At 42.8% G+C, this 21,507-nt stretch overlaps 1 protein-coding gene across 5 annotated transcripts in view; it reads right to left on the bottom strand.

The window, feature by feature from the left end:
• The window catches only part of rps15a (ribosomal protein S15a), a 395,439-nt gene that overhangs the window by 280,646 nt on the left and 93,286 nt on the right, over nucleotides 1-21,507 (bottom strand). The gene's annotated exons all lie outside the window — the stretch shown is intronic.

Below are 21,507 nucleotides of genomic sequence, written 5' to 3' on the forward strand. Positions count from 1 at the left end.
AATCTGAATGCCTGCCATGCTCGCAGGGGCCTTTTTATAGCCTAGCTGGCTCACAGCAACCTGGGCCCGTACTTGGCCTGCCAGTGTTTGTTTTGTGATATGTGAGGATGAATAAATGTTACAATCACTCACGTGTGCATACCTGGCTGTGCAGCCCAATAATTTAATACATACATTCACTTGGCATTCATGGGCGTTACGCGAAGAGTCTCCGTTTGTGCCTGTGCTTTTATTAGCAGCCGTGTATCTTGAGCATACATGCGATTCATCCAGGTTTTTTTCCCCAAAAGGATCTTTGTATCAGTGAAGCAAAAAAGGGCCTCAAATCAGACCAGCAGCATCCTTCGCTTTAGGCTATGTGGCATAGATATGAAGGCGGCTCCAGTCTCTCTCCACGCAGGCTGTTTTCATTCGCCCCCAGGCAGAGCCGGGTACAGGCCCAGCATTGGAAAATCTCTGCTGGTTGCCTCGCGCTTTCTCATCATCATTCCTCACCTGGGGAGCTGGATCCAGCCGTGGATGCATATGTGACAAGAGGCTAAGAGAGAGAGAGGGAGAGGGAGAAAGAGGGAGATGAAACTTTCATGAGGCGCAGGGATTGGTGTGGGCAACCACAATGAAAAGATTGAACTTTTCTCCAGGACTGAGGGTGGGGTGATGAGAGTAAAGACAGCCTGGAGGCATGTGAGGGGAGGGGAGGCAGGTGAGGCAGGGGGGGCGGAGTTGATGAGTGAAGATAGCCCCTAGATGTGAGGAGGGAAGAAGAAGAAGAAAGGATTTATCGCTGGGATTCTAATCCCACAGTTCCTCTCATTTCCCCACCCCTCTTGTATTGTTTACCGCTTTAATCTCCTCCTCGTCCTCCATCTCCATAGTCTTCATTTTTCATGTATTTCTTCCACCCACTGTATTATGTTCCGTCCTCCACGAATGCGGCACCATTGTCCCGGATGTGGTGGGCGCAGGAATACGAACTCTGACCACAGGCTGGAGGAAGCATCGGGAGACGGGGCTGTTAGATGGCAGATGTCTGGATACCTCAGAGGATGTCTCCAGAATGTCTTCCAGCCTTGTGTTGTATCTGCGCACACACACACACACACACACACACACACACACACACACACACACACACACACAGTGCACCGGCTCCGGCATTCTCCCTTCACGTCGTCTTGTCTCCCTCTTCCAGGAAATGTGCGGTGCCGTGTTATGATCGATGGCTTGCGTACAGAGACTGAGCAGCCCCCGCTATTTGTTTGTCTCCGCCACGCATGGCTGCAGAAAGACAGCTGGGACCAGTGCATGGTGTTGAGTCTGGCTGGCAAGAAAAGTTGGGCTCTCTTCGGTTTAACTCCTCTTATTGTTCCAAAGACGAAAAGAGAACAGGGTTTCACATGGCTCGGATATGAATACCCTTTGGTAAGCCATATTCTCTCTGGGCACTTGAGGAATTTTGAATATGAGGACCAACGCGCTGCTAGAATTGATGTCGTCCAAGCTTGATTTTTGCAGCAGAAGACATCAGAGGGATGTTAGCTTTGTGTGTGTGTGTGTGTACATGTGTGTGTGTGTGTGTGTGTGTGTAGGGTGTTTGCCATCAGATGGAGCATGTTTGTGGAAGGAAAATAAATAAGGGCATTGATGTATGTTAAATATGAAGATGTTGAATTATTATGCATCTGTGTATTTTATCATCTCCTGTGTATATATACAATACGTACTAATCCGTGTGTGTGTGTGTGTGTGTGTGTGTGTGTGTGCACATGTTGCTGTGGCATGAAAAGTGAGTAATCAGCAAAACACAAGGAGATGTGTTTTCGATCTGGAAGTCTACGTCAGGAAATGAGAGGAGTTCATCTGATAATTAATTCTGCTTTCATGGCCCAAAGCTGAAATTCAAACATTTCCTGATCAAGACTGACGATGATTCACTGATTACCACTATCTTGCCATGTTGCGTTTGGAAATTAACCAAAACTCCGCTGATAAAAAAAACAAAACACACCCACTGCACTGCAACTAATCTTATGATAACATTTCCTGTGCGATCTAATTCCAGAGGCAGTGTTGTCTGGACAATTTGTCAGGCAGAATAATCACAAAAGACTTTCATACCTGCCTCATTGCTGACACAAATCTTTACTTTGATAGTAATCATTTTGTTGTCAAAGCTGAAACAACAATACGCTCTAGGTGATCAAGTTGCGGTTTGAGTTGCTTTGCTTGAGGCGCATGTTTTTGTGCTTTTTGTCACTGCAACATCCTTTGAAAAATAATGACACCAATTAGAGCAATTCCTCTCCGGTTTTATTTTGCCGTTTTACGTTGATGAACTTCAGTGTGACAGTCTGTTGACGTAAGGCGTGATTCTGAGCTACCGGAAGAAGTGCAAAACAAAAATGGACAAGCGCTGCCTCCACATGCAGGTTTCAAGTTAAAACTGATAATTTCCTGCTTTGAGATGACACTGCTGCACCGCAGGTTTCAATAATAGAGATCCTTTTCCCACGTTGACAACTTGAAATGCTAATGCAAATGAGCTGCCAATTACTGAGAAAGACTTCACTATATTCCCATCTGCACAATGGGTTTTGTGTTGGCATTTTAAAATCAGATTGTGAAAATACTTTTCCTCAGTGAACACACCCATACTATGAAACCTCCAAACGGGCCCCACACCCAGTCAGGTGTTTCCACATTTGGCTAATTAGCCCTCTTCTCAGGAAGGGGCTAATTAGCTCTTCTGTTCTTGTGTGGAAGCTGTTAGTTTTGTTAAACCTGTTAGTTTCTTATTAACGCTGGAGATGTTCAAATGAGGAGGAAATGAGAGAAAGAGTAGGAGTTCCTAACAAACACCCACACGGTCAGTGCACTAGGTAGCTAGCAAGCTAGCTAGCATGGCTACAGCTACTGTGCCTGTGGTCATGTACTGTTTTGTATTGTTGTTTTCTCTTACCTTATTAAATAACCAATATAAACACGGATAGCATTGAACATTACACTCACAGGCATTTCCACTTTTAGCTAATTAACGTTAGGCCTCTTCTTGTGAGTATCATTTTTTACAAAGTCAATGCTGTTTGTGGCGAATAAAAAACAAAAAAACACTCTAAACTGAGACAGCAGACGTTATTTTTGATTTTGCAAAAAAGGCTTTGCACCCCCCGGTGCTAAAAAATTAAATGAAGCCAATGATAAAGAACCAAAAATACACTTCCTTCCGATAAATACCCATAGAATCCCTTGTTAAAATACCTTACTTTACAGCACATGAAAAAACATGCCAGATTTTTATAGAACGTTGTTCAAATTATATCAACATTATATGAACACATATTGACAGGTGGGTGTCGTCTCAGGTCGCTAGCTGCTACGATTCCCCTCTTTGCCCATTTTTGGATTAGTCCGGCAACGGCTCTTCACCTGTGGGTGACATCAAGGAGGCTGCGTCCGTGTCTTGAAATTGAAAAGTCAATAACCGCTGTATGAGGCCAACTCAGAACAACTGAATATAGAGCAACCTTGCGCTGCCTGTCTCACCACCACCCCTACCTGAGGACATCAAAGGGCTTCTCATCACAGTGGGGAAAGTTTTGAAGCTGCTTAAAATTATGCGGCTCAATGCGGTTGTTGTATCATCATATCGTCATCCTCATGAAAAATACAGAGAAATGCTTGCTGGCAAGCACTTTTCACGCTGCTTTCATGGATCCTCCTGAGAGATAATGTATGAATGGTGGAGCGCCTCCAACCCATCATCCTGTAATATTAATAAGCTTCGTCGTCGAGGGTTCGTTGCTGTATGCTTGTTGTTTGTCTGCATGACAGGTACTGTTGTGAGGTATGCACCATTATGCAAACAATGGATGCACATAGTACACATGTATTACTTATTCAGCTTATGGGAACATTCATTTGTATACTAAAACATGCATGTAATTCATTTGCATTGCATAAGCATGTGTGAATGAATAGGCTACATCCTATTTACTAATACATGAGCACCGATGAACACCCATACACACATACTGTACTAATATTGCACAAATGCATGCATGGATATAGATATTAATTAATTTTGGTTAATATCACTGTTGCCCCTGATGTTCAAACTTGATGGGAAATAACATATTCCTACCAGCACACTGTAAAATTGCACCCAAAAAACATGCATGAGCCCCAGGATGCACACAAGTACATGTAGCCATGTGTGGATAATACCCGCCTTCTCCTCTGATGCCCACACCTGTGTATGCAAATCAATCTCCCCTCCCACGAGACTCTCACACATAAATATGTACCCAGGTAGCGGAGATGCCTGGGGTTTACCATGCACCTTTCGTCTTAACCTCAATGTTCTCTCCAATTCCCACACATCTGCTTAACACGTGTAGCCCTGAGCATTCACTTCCGTCTGACAAGAGAAAAAGGAGAGATGAGAAGAGAGGGAGAGGAGGTTTTGGGGGATCAGGTATCTCCAGAGACTCCGATTGGCATTCAGAAGCACAGCTTGGAGTCCTCGTGCCAGGCATCCCTTAGCTGTCCACCAGGCCTTTGCAAGGTGTTCAGAAACGGTCAAGAAGCCCTTCGATGATTCTCACAGATATCCTCGGTTTTTCCTCACAGGGGTTGAATGGTTCTCGGTGAGTAGCAGAGTGGAAATCTTTGGTTTGTTGCTGGTTGGTTTGGTTTTGTGTTGCACCATGTTCACTTGAGATAAGTTCAGTTTCGCTACAGATGGAGTCAAATAGTTATTTGTGTAGCTCTCTTAAACTCACTTTGAGATATCACCAGTTTATTAACTTTTTTCTGCGATTCATTTACATGTGAGTATATTTTTTAACCTGCATGAATACTTTCACACAGAATGTGACTATTAAGTGGCGTAACACAGTATATTGTTTTCTTTATTACTCCTTGCAACCTTGACAAAGGCAGTGCCTTCAGTTCTTACCTTTGACAATAAGAAAACCAGACATATAATATTCATAGGCGAGTATTTCAAATGTCCGTGTTTGTTATTCTTCACACTCCCCGTATCTTGAGGCCTTTTAATGTTGAAATTCGAAACCATAAATTTGCAAAATATGGCTGAATATCATTTAAAGTTTGTGTCTTAAGATTTTTGCTGTGCTTCATGTCACGGTGGGCCCTATCAGTTGGAACGGAAAGGAACTTTTTGCAAAAAAAAAAGAGAAAAGCTTACTTATCTATTTCTGCAATGCTGAATAGGTAGGAAATGCTTTTGTCGTGATTAGCCCCAGTCTCTGTAATCATCTATTGGAGTCACGAAGCCAAGCATCACAAATACATTTGCAATGTTTGAAAAACAAAATAATTTAGCAAACATTTGTGGCTGTTCTGAAGGTATTTCTGTAGTCCTCAAAGATTCATAGATTGTTGTGTCTGCATGAAAGAAGACACGACAAGATAAAACCGTTTCCCAGTTGCAGCTGTGTCGCCTGATTCAGGTACAAGCTGGAAATGACATATGTCCTGGCTCTGTTTTTCTTTATTAAGATAAGTTAACACATTTTTTTTTAAAGAACCAGTGTTTCTTGTTCACGTCTTACAATTTGAACAAGGAGATATGTCATTTCTGGCCACCATCTTTGCTTGGATTACATAAAAGAGAAGGTTAACCAGAAGGTTAGAAGAGTCTTTCAGAACAAAGAGTTTCCCAAACGATACTGCTCATTTTTTTAAATGGATCACTTGCATTGATGTCAGTATCCATATGGCATACCAACACCGTAGTGTCTCCTTGAATATTACATGCTAAACGGTGCTTAGAGAGACATCTATTTTATTCCTGGAAGACATAACAGACCTTTAAATACAAACAAGAAGGGCAAACTTCTTTATTATTTTTTTTCTGGTCACACCGAGAGAAGAACCAGATGGATATATCTGTGGTTATAGGAAGAACAAACACTGATTGTTTCTGCCACTGTATATATGTGTGTGTGTGTGTGTGTGTGTGTGTGTGTGTGGGGGGGGGGGGGGGGGGGGGGGGTGTTATTGCTGAGGGCAGAAAATCAAAGGGAAGAGAAAACAATACAGGCTATTCTCTTCATTCTCTCCCTCGGTGGTTCTCGGAGACTGGCATCTCTGCAGAGGAGCGTTGCCTTCTCTTCATATTTTCTCTCTTATTACTTTTCTTCCCCCCCCCCCCCCCCCCCCCCCCCCCCACTTCTCCATATCCGTTTCTCTCGTGTTGCGTGCACCACGTTTCCACTGTTTTCTCCTCTCTCGCTGTCTTTATATCCGCCTCGTCCCTCCGGAGACAACGACTGAAGCTGTCTCCGCACACTCAGCGGTTTGCAGCATGTAAGGGAACGCTGCTTGTGCCTGTAACTTAAAACGGTGCCTAAAGTGAAAGAAATTAATAGTGACATACCCCCGCCACACACACAGATGGGGTGAACACACACACACACACACACACATCTTCTACAGCTCCTTTAGAGCATCCACATTCAAGTCATGCCCCCCTTCTTAACAACACTTCCTGGGGTTCCTGCTCCCAAAGTGCTTCACCCCAAATCTCAGCTCAGAATAACAGCACTTGTCATCTTGTAAAACATCCTCGATTCCTCTCCGTTTCCCCGTCTGACTTTGACTGACTCCTCGCTCCATCATTCTTTCACTCCATCAGCATCGTGACTTTTAAAAGACGAGGAGGAGGAGGAGGGAGGAGTAGGGGGGTCCTTTTGGACAGACTGGTTCCTGTCCAACCATTTGTGTCTTCCATTAGCCCAGTCCATGCAGCCTCGCTGGTTTCACACTACATTTCCCTTCATTCACTTTAACACTCCACTGGGTCTCAAAAAAAGAATGGGGTGGGGTGTAATTGCATTTTGAGTGATGTTTGTGTCATTACCTTGCTTCAAAGTCAGCGACAACAACAACAATTTGGGCGACGCACGCTCAGTCGGCCTTAAAAGTCGCAGCTGGCAAATTGGAGCGGAAATGGTCTCAACCGAAACATAACGAGCGTGCGAGTCAATTTCAACAAGGCTTAATACCGATCACGCATCCTCGCCGGTAAATTAAAGGTGAACCAGAATTCAAATTTTTCTTCCTTTTGTGTGTCATCTACGATTATATTGAGCAGTGTCTTAAGATTCATACCTCTGGGTGGGCGTTTCCCACAAACCGAGTCCTTTTTTAAATGAACCAACAATGTGATCACAAATAGTCCATTTGTCCACTTTGAGGGGATTGAGTATGGTTCAAGACACCTGAAGATATCTGCTTCATATTGAACACTGGCAGCTAGGTAGAAGACTCCACTTTCCAAGTGTTGACCATGTTCCATTTGCACTGATTTTGCCCTCAGCGTTACATTTTGGGACTAGCTACTCAGCTAACATGAACACGTTCTTTTCCATGTGTCATGTGTCAATATAATCTCCACATGGTGTGACATATGAACAGGTTGTTAGACTTTTTGACTTGTTAAAAGTACTTTTAGTTCAGATATTGCACCAATGAAAATACAGTAGTGACATTGTCGGAACCAAAGATTCACCAATGCAGGACACAAACGGACTACAAGCAGTCGTACCGATTTCACAGCACACGAGAAAAGGTTCAGTAAAAAGATGAATGGCACAAAATACACCGACCGTTCCTTATTTTAAGATGTCAGCTGTCTAGGCAGCAACTTTTTAATTTAATGTTTGTTGATTTATGATCTTCAGATTAGTCCACAGTGCTGTCAAGTGCATCAAGATGGAAAAGGGAGTTTTTGCACTCCTTTTATAAGCTGCATAATATGTTGGTTATACTAATTATATTATTATTACTTATTATTATTGCATGTGACAGCAGAATGCTTTTAATCTTACTTGAATGCTGCATCTGTTCAGTCCCTTTTGATCATTCTCGTTTGGCTTGTTGTCACACTGGTGATGTGAGCCTGTTCTTCTGCAGCTCCTTATATAGATGCTACTGATGTTCAAATGATTTCCCTTTAGCGCGATGGGATGCATAGCTATGTCTATGTCTAAGCTCAACTTAATTTATGAGCCAAGAAGACTCCAAAACATGCATAAACACAGCTGCTGTTTGTTTGTGTTTACAAAGGCCTGCAAGTGCAAATTGTTCCTCAGTTTCAGATTCAAAAGACAATAAAAATGATCAATTTCGACTCCAAAAAAGCTGCCGAGCGCTGCTGACCAGAAATAGTCTGCTGTCTGTCAGATTAATGAGGGAGTCATTTGCCAAGACAAGGAGACGCTCAGCTGGACTGACTCATCAAATAACCGTATTCCAGCCCAAAACACAGCTTTGGTTCAGAAAGTCAAGAATCATCATATCCTTTTTAATGTTCTCCGTTGCCAAGTTGCAGGGATGGGCATCCCGCAGCGCCATGGCGACCTGGCACTCGCCCTTTTTAACAGTCCATGTCCGTGTGCTCATGCTGTGCTGGCGTACATGTGTCTGCAACATGTATACGCATGCACATGTGTGTATGCTTTTCCCTTGTTTGAGCCTGGTTTTGCTGTGCTGTGCTAATCTGCTCAGACAACAGGACCGTCCGTGCCCGGGGGCTATGGGCTAAGGACAGGAGGACCTTGACAGCGCTGAATCTGAGAGTGTAAGGATGCCTCCGCCCACACTGACTGGTCGGCCCTTTCTCGCCGCGTGACTGTCAAGACAATTATGATTGCGCCCGTAGCGTAGAATTGGATAAAGAAGGCTTGGGGGAGACGACTGCCTTGAAATGTCGACAACCATCTAAATTGCAGGCTCAGAAACAAGTAGCGGCGACAGGAGGTGAGTCAAAATTTTGTTTATAATTTTACAGAAAAGAAGAAAAAGATCAAATGGAAGACAAGGCGATCTTAATTGAGTGACAGGACAGAGAACAAGACAGCAGCATGACAGTAGCAGAGAGATAGTAGAAGTGGAGATTAAAAAAAAAAGGAGAGCGGGAGAGAGAGAGAGCTAGAGAGATATGGGCAGCCGGCCAGTGGTCGCTCTGGAGGGAGTCTGGGATTGCTGCCTGGTTGAACAGCACGTCAAGCAGCTGGTCAGTCCGCGCCATTTGCTATATTGGCCTTAAAGCACTGCTGAGATGAAAGCCTCCCACAAACCGAACCCTTACACACACACACACACACACACACACCCCTCCATATGCCATCCTCTGAGCACATGCACCTGCACTCCTGTGGCTAAAAGGCAGCTACAATTATCGCATAATAGATCTTTGCCCCGTCGCTGGAACTGAGCCACCTGCATATCAGATGAACTGAGCTCCTTCTTTGTCTGGAACGCCGAGCAAGCGAGCGGGATCGGTCTGGGGAGAGAAACACACACATGCACATTGCGGGGTCAGTCCAATATCAGCGGTCCGCACGGAGCAGAAATCACATGCATCAACTGCAATGGCTCTCATTCATCAAAACGCTCCGTGCCAAAGACTTATAGCTCTTTGTCAGTGCGAGGGGCCACTTCATAGATTAGATTCATCGCTGGCCTCATCAAGCGCACAAAGAAAACAAATAGGCTGAAAATGTGCAATGTTTGTCATCAGTTGACACGTGGCCTATTTTTCCGGCCCCCTTCTTGTCACTCCCTAATTTGAAGCATCGACGCCGCGGACCGCCTCGCAATGCCCAGAAATGTAGAGCGCGCGCAGACTTGTATCTCGACAAACAAATCGATGAGCAGTCCACTCTCTTCCATTATCAGGCGGAAAAGTTAACCACCAGCACCAACAGCGGAGAGGTGCGGCGGGGAGTCGTGTGGGGGTGGGGGGGGGGGGGGGGGGGGGACAAAACCATATGAATTCCCAATTCATTTGAGAGCAAACACTTACGCTGGCGTCTTATTGATTGAGGACAAGTGGGGTGGAAACTATTAGTGTTTTAATGGTGAATTCAGCAGGGCTTTCTCTGCAGCAATACCGCCAAACATATAAGGCATTTAAGTTTGACCTTCTATCTGAAGTTCACTCCAAATTTCAGATGAAACTTTGAAAACGGATGTGATTTTTTTTTCTATCTCCTTTATCTCCAAGGTTGTAGTTACTTTAAATATCAAGAGGGTTTGACGTTCGGGCCATCTGTCGCTTATTTCCGTTTCTGCGTTTGATTTCATGTAAGCGCCCATCAATGCAACATTTGCGCTGGAATGACTCCATAACAGCAGCTCTTGATGCTTTGCTTCCTCACAGAAAAGGTACAAGCGGGAGCATAAAGAAACCGCCCGCCTATAATATTCAAATGAGAAAGCTTCACAATTTGAATTCTGCGATCTAAGTGAGGTAAAGGCTGCTGTTTTGCGATGTCGCAGCCTCCGTGGCAGAGGTCATCGCTAATCAGCCGAAGCAGCAGGAGCATATAATCTCTCTCACCTACGCAGCTGAAAGATTGGCCGCTCTGAGGGCTTCTGTAGCTGGCACGTACATTTCCCAGGCTCTTACTCCCTCATTACCTGCCTCCTTCCCCTCTCTCGCTCTCTCTCTGCCTGTTTATAAACAAGGCAGTCTCTCACTTCTCTCAAATCATCGCCGGTTTCTATTTTTACCGATCTAACAAGGTTGCTTGCTCACAGAGGACTGTGGGGAGCGGCGGGGGAAAGAAATGTTTTGCCGAGATCGAAGATGCTACTTCTGTTACGTCAGCCCCCCCAAGAGCAAAGGTCCCTGGGGCTGAATGTGGAGCGAGATGGGAGAGAGAGAAGACTGAAGAGCTGCTGCTGCAGAGACCCAGGCGATGGTTAGGCAAACTATTAACCTCGAAGACGGATGAAAAGAATCAGCCGGGAGCTGAATGTGAAGAAAATCGGGGTTTAAATCGGGGTCGCGTGGTTGTCGTTTGGGGGGGAAAAAAGTTGAACCCTTTGAAAAGTCAACAAGGGGTAAAAAAAAAGACTTTGATGTAGTGAATGAAGTGGAACTACCAATCACAACTATTTGAAGCGGTCGTACCCTCTCACCATGGTAACTTGAACAGCAGCATCGGTTGATCTACTGATTGTTTTGGATTTGTGTAGCCCTAGAATAGAGCCAGGCTAGCCTTTTCCCTGTTTCCACTCTTTCTGCTAAGGTACCACCGCTACAGCTACAGCTACAGCTACAGCTCCATATTTAACTAACAGATCCTCTTAAGTTACTCTCACATTTTGTTTACTGTTGTGTTATGCAGAATACATACAGAAGCCACAAAATAACGGAGATGTTTAACTATATTCTGCCTTCACTACAATAGTTGTGCCAAACACAAATTGTAACGCTTGTGGTTTTTGTTCAGAAAGCATCATATATGGTTGTTTTTGCCCTCTACGAGATACGACCACGGGATTAACTCATAAGACACAAATGAGACCTTTTTGTCTTTTTGAGACAAATTGGCAGTTGATTAAATCACCTAAACAAATCTACCTATGGTGAGCCTGAGGCTGTTGCCCCCCCTCTGGGACCTGGGCCCTAGGGAACTGCCCACTCCATCTAGTTGGTGTCTCTCGGTGTCAGAAATGTTTAAAATCTTTGAGGAAATTTTGCAAATCACAGTTTGTGTTTTTGCTCTTTTTTTTCCCCATCATATTATTAGTCATCTACACACATTTCCTCAAAGGAATAGATTGATGTTTTTTTTTTTTTTTGCTGAGCGTTAAAAATGAGAAGATTGACATAACTCCCATAACCCATAAATATAAATATGAGGCAGCACCCAGCAGAAGATTAGCATAAAGCCTGGAAACAATAACAGCAAGCCTGTCTATCCACCTACAAACACCTTGAAAGCTCACTAATGACTTTGTTATACATCTAATTTAATTTATATATACGTATATAGTTATGGTACTTTGATGATAATATAGTATACTTAAGAGTATCTGCCTGAATAATATAGAAGATTTTCACAGAATACCAGAACCTTATTTAAGTTCAAAGTGTCTTCTCCGTACGTGGCGGTGATTTCCTTTTTCCTAGAAATACTGTGCAGAGCCGGGCTCTGAAGGGGAACAGGTCATATGAAATGCAATATCTTCCTATTTACATAGCGGTCATACGGTCCATTTGATATAGTCCGCTGGCTTCTATGTCATATGAATAACTCATGCTCAGAGGAGAGGAGCAGACGCCGGTGCACAAGAAGTCATTTTCTGTCTGTCAGACACGGAGAGCCATTCAAACCTATTTAACTGTGCTGTACATTATATCTAGTCAGCAAAAACAGGAGGGGCTCGACCTGGGGAGGATAAATTATTCAATGCTTTAATGAAGGGTGCACGGGGGCTAAATTTGCTCCGTAAAATAGGCGAGAAAGTTCACCGGATGACTCGAGACAAACAGAATAGCTGTAAGGTCATGGAATATCAATATTAATAGATGTAAATCTACAGAGAGCATTGCTATTCCCCATGGGTTAATACTACTGACAGGTTACTTGACACGACATCCATACAGTCTTGCTCGGAGAGACGGAGGTTGGATTTTAAGGTGCCCCCTTGCTGTGGGGTTATTCCATCACGGTGACAAGCGGGAACCGTGATAAATGACACACTAAATAGGCAACATGAGTGCTGACAGACAAAAGCTTGTCTTTCGGATCATTTACCGTAGATCCAAGATCTAATTATAGGCAAAATGTTGATGGTTGGCATGTTGGGAGACCACAACTTGATTTCAGTGCAAACGTCTGTCTGCTGTTGCTGCTGTCGACACTAAAAATAAAATAAAAAAAACTCCATGAGCAGCTCTGTTATATGCTTGCTGTTCCACTAAGGCAGGAAAAGGTACATTATGGACAAGAGCTGTTCACATCAAGGAGAAAGAAAAAAAAATCTATCAGTAGAAAAGACAACCGTGGATGTGTATATATATTAGGTATAGATACATTTTGTGAGAATGAAACAGTTAATTTCCAAAGGATGATACCAGTGTCATTTTTTCGTGCTCCCATCACCCTTAACGCATGACAACACTAAACCCACTGATGTATTTGCAGTCAAGCCTCATTACATTTTTAAATTAAGAACAGATTACATACGATTATGTTCCTCCACTGCAAATTAAATTATGTGAATAAGGACGGGAACTAGAAATGCCTTTTTTCACTTCCCAAATGTTCCTTATTCTCTCTGTCAACAGTCATGATGCCGCCTTCAGTGACGTACCTGTAGTGTATGTGTTCGTCTCTTCACTGCCACCAGACGCTCTTTAACAGTTTGAAATAAAGTCAAAAGGAAAACAGTGAAAAAGATGAAAAACACATATCTCACATCCTCACAGGTGTAAGAAGAAATAATTGAAATTTATGCGTGCTGTCTAAATTGCTCCGGGTGGGTATCATTTCTTAAAATCAGTTGATATTGGAGGTGATTAAAAAGATGCATTATTATGCTTAAACTCCCGATGGATGTAAATGATGTGTCCCCAGTTTCCAGAAATACTAATAACTAGAGCTGAAAACAGCAATATGCATATTCTTTTTTTCAAGTAGATTTAACACAAGATTGTATGTCCTCAAGGAAGTAGCATGAACCTACAGTAAATATTCTGAATATAGCAAATACACCAGTGGATTGAGAGGAAGATCCATAGAACACTCAACTTTGCCTGTGCTGTTCTTTAACTATGTATAGCATACCTAATTTAAGTCTTGTTATCCACACATAAAACTCACCCCAGAAGTGTTTGCTGGTGCACACAACGCAATGTGCAGTTTCTGTTGCTTAGCAACAAAAGGATGTTATGGATCTGTGACAATGAAGTGCTGCCTGTCTACAAACTTGTCTACCAGTTGTTTTCTATAAGAGGACATTGTGATTCAAACATGGTTGCAATTGTATTTAGATTACTTTAGATGAGGTGCATTCAAGCCTCCACAAATATGGAAAGCAGCCCCATTGCAAACAATACGTCAAATCACCACACGTATATATGAAAAACATGTCTCCACATTGTGTGATGGTCTGACTTCATATTTCCCTTATCCGTTTACTCTTTTGAAGCTGCAGCTTCACATTGTGCTGGATGGTCTGTTTTCCCCGGTGGTGATTTCAGCTTTACACCTGATAAGAAGTGCTGTGTTCCTCCAGGATAAGCTGTCTGATGTGAGAAAAGCTTACTATCCTGGAATACATCCATTTCCCCCAGGAAACACTCTCATTCAAGCAGCCACATGCCAGTGGGGAGCTGACATACAGCCTCTCGCCATACGGGATAAGGTGACTGACTTCAAATCGCCACGCTCGGCAACCAAACGAGCTAATGACGACAGCAGTCTGTCACCGGTATGCCACTGTCACATCAACGATCGGCCACATACTGGGGGAATGTTTTCACTCAACACCCTGACCTTTCAAGAGAGAGGTGAAGTCCTGCCGCCTCTAGTTGAACGCCATGGGACCTTATTTTGGAAAAAATATGTACAGTAGTCTATGGCGAGAGACAGATATTACAGACGGTGTATGTCAATGTAAAAGCTACGATCATTTTGTCACAGTATGTTGTGGTAAAGTAAGGCAGTATAAGTATATATAAGTAGTCATTCTTTAGCTTGCCGTCTGATAAAACGATTCACTGGATAAAACATTACAGTTGTGCACGGAACGTGATATTGAACTGATCGGTTTTCACACATAACTTGTACAGGATCTTATAAATTGATATGATATTTGGAAGGCGCTCGACTTAACCTCTCTATAAATCTACTGTGACTTTTGTGACCCCTAACTATGGAAGTAGGTCCTCGTGGAAAAAGAACGGTAATAATCCTAGTTCTAATCCTAGCCTCACTTGTCTGCAGTTCCACTAAATACGTACTGTTCTAGACTCACGAACACTTCAATTTTTAAACTGTTTTTACTTACAGTTTTAGTTTTTATAGTTTTTTTAACCTTATTTAATGTTATACTGTGCCTATGTTTGTCTTTTTGTACTTTAAGAGCACTGATGTGAGAGTTTCTACCTCAATTTCGTTGCAATGACAATTAAAGATACTCTATTCTAATAGTATGGTGGCAGATTTACCATCATAATTCACTGTCATTTTGGAAACAGTGGGTCTTTGATTTCTCATCTGTTAGCACCCCATATCATTTTGGCATGTTGGATAAGCTACAGTTGCTATGATTGGATAATTGTTGTTTGGGGGAGAGGTTTAGCCATAGAAATAGAAAAAGAGTAGAACGGACATTACCATTCAAATTGAGGTAGCAGGAAGGTCAGAGTAGCGACCATTATTATGTTGAGGTTAACTTCCACTTCATCCACACTTTTGTCACAGCGTAGGAAAGCACAACTCTCCAAACCTGTCACACGTTCCACAGATCAGTTGTACTCTGTGCCGCCTTATGTGACATTAGCTCAAACGTTGCATGAACTTAAAGCTGATTTAGTTACGTTGAGAAAAAAACTAAACAAGAGTCAGCGAATCATCTCTCCCTTCCTGCGCGTACAGTATAGCGTCAGCCATATACGAACCACGTCTGCTGCTCTTGTGTCTTGTCATATCACAGTGGGAGAATAAAAAGGCTCCCTCTGGTCCCCCGGGGCATCGCTGTCAAGGACACCTGTCTGCTGCTGTGATTCGCTGTGTTCTACTGCACTCCAGTCAGCACGCTGCCTGATTACATAAAACACCGAATGCATGAGAGTGTCCTACAGCAGGACGCCTCAGGCTTCAACAGTCATGTTGTGCAGCGCCAACCCGAGTCCCCCCCCTCTCTCCCTCTCTCTCTCACCTGTCTGGGCCGCAGTGTTAGCGAGGACGGGGCCACGTGCTCGCTCGATGCGTCTAGCGAGCAACTCTGGTCGGTCTATGTGTCCGTCTGTCTGTCTGAGTGACAGAGAGGTCGGCTCTAATTAAAATCAGTATTTGTTGCTGCGGGGGAATGGTAACCATTGTCGTGGCGACGGTCGGCCCACTCTGTCCCCTAAGCAACAGAGCTACAGCTAATGAGAGGCGAAGACATGGCTCTGCTGCCAGAGTCTCATTTTATTTCCCCCTTTCCTTGGTCTCTAATTGCTTTACAATGGGTTCAGAATTTTGTTTTTGTTTTTCAGCTCTCCGTCTTCATGTGACTCTGCCCCTCATCCATCTCTCCTTTCGCTTTACTAATTTAGCACCTATATGCGTGCTTGCCACGCGTTCATTATGTTTTCTATTCTACTTCCAGTATTCTTACTTCACCCCTACATTCCAATTACATCTAGTTTTGTCTTTAAACCGTTCTTCATCTCACTCTGCTTTCATTTTGCTCTCATTTATGGCAGCGCAGTGCCTCGTTCCTGTCTTCCTTTCTCATCCCTGCCGTAATTAGCAACTTTATATTTCCATTGTTTGCAGTGCCTCTCTCTCCCCCCTGTCCCTCCCTTTCTCTCTCTGATGACGTAACAATTTACTTTTTATCAGATGCTCAAGTACCTTTGGAGTGTCTCTTATAGAGACATTTTGAAATTCAATGCAACATTTATCTGTCTGCGGTGTGCATCCTTATCCATAGTGTTGGCTCTGTTTGCCAGCAGAAATACCACGAGTACATCGTTTGAGAGAATGTGTGATGAGGAAACAGATAGGGGACATGGAGTGCTGCAATCCAACAGTATTATATTAACAATTGAACAAATGAACAAATTGCTTCCCCTCATTTTGCCTTAAGTTTTGGATAGACATTCTCAAATGCTACTTGTTCCAACTATTTCAGGGGGGGGGGGGGGTATAGGGATAAGCTCTGCTATTGTAAAAATCCCAGACTAATCCTGGAAATGACAGGAATGTCTAATTGCCTTGTCGATTTGTGAGGCTCAAGGTCGGCACACTCTGAGAGAAATAGCTGCCTTTGTCTCCTATAGAGTTATTGTTTTGGGCTTTTGTATATTGTGCTTTGTCTGCATGCCGTTTGAGGCATTCCTGGAGATGAAAACCACATGGTGCTCGAAATGATAACTTTTTTTTTTTCTTCTGATTTTCAGCAGCCACTACAGTATGTAATTCACTTCCCAACCAAACGGCTTGATGTATGCTGAACTTCGCATCCAGCAATTTTCTTGTTTTGCTCCCCAATTACCTTATTTTGCCCGTCGTTCAACATATAACCAGTTATCAAAGTGTCAGAAAGCTACATCTGCTGTCTGTGTCAGGTCTACAATCTTATTTATTCACCTCAATGCTTGCTCATAAACTAGGCGGGAAAGACCAATAATGACTTTGACCATGAATAGCTTTTATGAGAGTGTCACTGTGTTAGCATTATTAAATACATTTTTGGGTGTATTGTCTTTCTTTCGTGTTAAATGATACTATACATATTCACGGTGCACTGAGTCAGCCGACTTTAAACATGAAAACAAGAAACGAATGCAATTGCGAATATCAATTCAGAGTTTTTCTTCTGCTGTCAATTTATCGCGTCTTCAGACTTTAGTAGCCCGAAGCTCAGTACTTATTCAACACCACAGAGTAATTAAGATAAATGCTTCTTTCACTTTACCAACAGTCTGATGTAACCGTCCCTCGTGTGTCAGATGTCGGTGACTGGGAAACGCTCCCCTCGCAGTACAGCAGCTTTCATTAAGAGCTCCGGTTCTTGTCTGAATATGAGGCAGATGAGTCTGTAACCTTAACATCACACAGATGTCTTCCGAGTGATTAGGCGAAACGATGTTTCAGTTGGCGGAGCTTTAACTTTAGCACGCTCAAAGCCTTTAGATCGATATCAGTGTTGTCATTCAGGGGTAGTGAAGAGGACTATGGTTTCCTCATGGGGGGACTTCGGTGTAGCGTGTTCAGGCTTTAAAGCTGCGCTGATATTTTTAAATAAACAACGGATCAATTGACAGCATGTTGTGTGAATGGTGTCTTTTGACGATTTTAATGTCTTTCAGCCCATTTTTTAATTGTATGTACTGTATGCTATGTGCCCATCACCAGTGGCGTCACTAGGCTGTTTTTTTTCTGGGCTAAAGCCCCGGATATTATTTAATTAGCCTGGAATATAATTTTTTGGTAAAAAAAAAATCAACTTTCAACCTTGAAAGCCCCTCGTTTACGACAAGCTCTAGATTCCACTTTGTCTTCATTATGTCAGTAATTCAAATGTATGTAAACGTTTTGAAAAACGTACTTATGGTAAATGTATATAATTTAAATATATATATAATTTATTGTAAATGTACATCGTGAACTTTGTCTACCGTTAGAACGTTAGCTAGCTAGCTAACGTTAGTGACTGTAGTAACGTTATCAGAGGCATTAAGTCTGCTATTATATTTATTATTTTCGTCTGTAGTCTACATGCATATGCAATAGAGCATACAACATTTTTTTCCCCTTTCCCTCCGGGCTGAGCCCTGGATGTTTCAGAAACCTAGAAACGCCCCAGCCCATCACCAAACAGCATACAAATGTGGCGACTAGCTGGTGAATATAGTGGAACATGTAGCTGCCAAAGAGCCAGAAAATGAGTTGGTGGAAACCAAAACAGAGCTAAAAGGAGAGTGAATATTTGATTTCATTCATCAAGACTCCAAATGAATGCAAGTGTTGGTCGGTGTATACTAGTGCACATAGGCAACCTTAGGTACTGGCACATGGTAGCTTATCCAATGGTGAGCTAGCAAGCAGTGTGTTTTTTGGGGGGGAAGAACTGCCTTCTGATTGGCTTGTTCTTGTTGCCTTCTTTGCTGAATTTGTTACATTTTTTGTTGATGATCAAGTTTGATGGAAGGTTGGTGGAGTTAATTCAAGTCAGACGGGGATGTTTTCTTTAGGATTGCAGCCTTCTTATTCAGCGTTTTCATTTATAATTACAATTTCCTGGTTATGAGGGGAAAATATATTTTTTTAATTGTTACGCACGTTATATAGATGCAATAAAATCAGAGCTCCGTTGGGGATTTAAATTCTGATATGCTGTCATAACTAAACTTAATGTTCACCTAGGGTGCACTGGTGAACAAGAAACGTGAAAAATGGTTGCCAACTCCTGTGCTAATGTACAAATGCAGCTATACAACAGGTATGGTTGCCGGCAAAAGCACCCTGCTCTAACTAATTACTGTAGTATGGCTAAGACGAAATAGGCAACCATTTGGAAAAAGCTTGGATAAAACTCATCTTTAACATGTTTAAGTTAGAGTGAAAAGCTAGTTAAGAAAATACATTTTCAAGGGATTTAAGCGATAATTCTGAAATATTTCAATGGGTGAAAGAGGCCAAATAATGTCTCCTTTCCGTGTGTGTGTGTGTGTGTGTGTGTGTGTGTGTGTGTGTGTGTGTGTGTGTGTGTGTGTGGCAGCCAGAGGGAAATCCAAGACAGAATATAAAGTGGACATGGAAATATGAGCATTTTGTACAGGATGTTCTTGTTGTACAGTCCTGAAGTGTAGCAACAGTTCAGGACTGGAGAGCTTCTTGTAGTTTGAATCTCAGCCTCAGTGCTTGTTGTAGGTCAGGTCGCCTCCTCTTATGTGTGTCTCATTTCCAGGCCCATAGCCTACAGTTGTCCAGAATAAAATAATGGATTGAAAATACATAATTTCAGTCATATTATTGGGCACTAAACCACATGAACCATGATGAATCCCTCAAATATAACCTTTGAAGGCCTGCGATTGGCTGATTTGGGCATTTTTGGTAGACATACCTTTTAGTCCTTATTTTACAACACTCACTTGTGAAGTCATTGCCATCTGTGCTTGAGTCACACGATTTACGATTTAGCTGTAAGTTTATTCCTATGCATGCAGATCATTTCCTGACTTAAAAAATCAAGTTTAAGAGTATTCTGAGGAGTATTTCTTTATGTTATAACTGGCCTAAGATTGGCAGCATCTACATCATCCTGCTACTGTACAAACCAAGCAAAAAAACAAAATCCCCTTCTTGGTTCAGTGTTGGGGCTGCACGGTGGTGCAGTGAGTAGCAATGTCGCCTCACAGCGAGAGGGTCTCGGGTTTGATTCCCAGGTCGGGTTCTGGTTCCTTCTGTGTTGAGTTTGCATGTTCTCCCCGTGTAAGGTTCTCTCCGGGTTCTCCGGCTTCCTCCCACAGTCCAAAGTCATGCAGGATGGGGATAGGTTAATTGGTGACTCTAAATTGCCCGTAGGTGTGAATGTGAGCGTGAATGGTTGTCTGTCTCTTCATGTTGGCCCTGCGATGGACTGGCGTCCTGTCCAGGGTGTACCCTGCCTTCACCCAATGACAGCTGGGATCGGCTCAAGTCCCCCCACGACCCTGAATACAGGATAAGCGGTAGACAATGGATGGATGGATGGGTTCAGTGTTGTGTACTGCTAAACATGTCATTAACCTAAACGCATTGAGTAAGACTGGAGAGTTATTTATAAAGCTTCCTACGCAAATTATCAGCAAGTGGCAGACATATTCCTCTCAGGGTGAATGACATCATCATGTTCAGATGTCTTGTAGTATTTCTTAATAATCACCATGTGCAGTCAGGATGAACCGACTGCATACATGCATAATTAGATGCAGGATGTTTGTCTTTGATTTTATCTCTAAGAAGTAAGCACTGAATGTGAAGGTGTTTTTCTCCACATGGAATCTTTTTGACGGTGTCCTTCTCTGCGACAGAAATCGTTTTACGTGAGCTATTCAGTTGCAAACCCAAGGAGACGACCAGTTTGAGTAGCATCGTTTTAATCATTTTAAGTGGCAGAGAAATGATCGAACATGTGTGCCGTCGGAGCACTAAGGTACAATAAACTCAATCGCTGTTGAGACGGAGCCGTATCATATCTGTTGTAGCTGCATTTATTTGCGACGTGTCAAATCTGCTTTTCTAGTGCAGGAGATAGAATGACTGTTAAAAAGCTACATTACTGTGATATTTTTTATTAAGTAGCTCACGTGCTACCATCACAGGGGGAAACGTATACGTGGAAAATGTGATGTGTGGATATCATAGACGTATGAAAAAACCTGGATATGGCATACATTCCTATGAAAACTGCTGAGTAGTGCGTGAAGCCCAAAAAAAGTTAAACTTCCATGTATAAAGTTACCCAGATGTTACACATCCGTGGGGCCCGTAGAACAAGCGCACTAGCATTTACCTTTAACTCTGCCTCCCAGCCTTCGTTCTCGGGCTGAACGGAGGAAGGAAAATAACTAATGATTTAAATAATAGCTATTCACATGTTCCTACTGGGAAGTTGATTTAGTTGAAATATGATCTGCTGATTTACAGACGTAAAGTCTATGGGAAACATTTTCTTTTGAGCCCGAAGGCATCACGTGACGGACTCTGAAATTCCACCGTTTGTAAAATATGGTTCAAAGCCTGGCACTCTGCGTGGATGTCTTGAATGATTGTCAGCAGCACCGCCAAACAGTTACCTGCAAAGCAGACAGCTGTAACTTACATTCTGGGAGGAAGGGGAGAAAAGTTGGATTGGATTTCAGTTGGGAGCCATGCCAATGGGATGTAAAATGGAAATCATTTTTCCTAAGTTAGACAAGTCCTACAAAAAAAATCCATTGGGATATTATAGTTAGTTAAAGAGTGCCCGAGGCAG

Source organism: Eutrigla gurnardus (genome assembly GCF_963514095.1).
Source record: "Eutrigla gurnardus genome assembly, chromosome: 3".
Taxonomy (NCBI): Eukaryota; Metazoa; Chordata; class Actinopteri; order Perciformes; family Triglidae; genus Eutrigla; species Eutrigla gurnardus.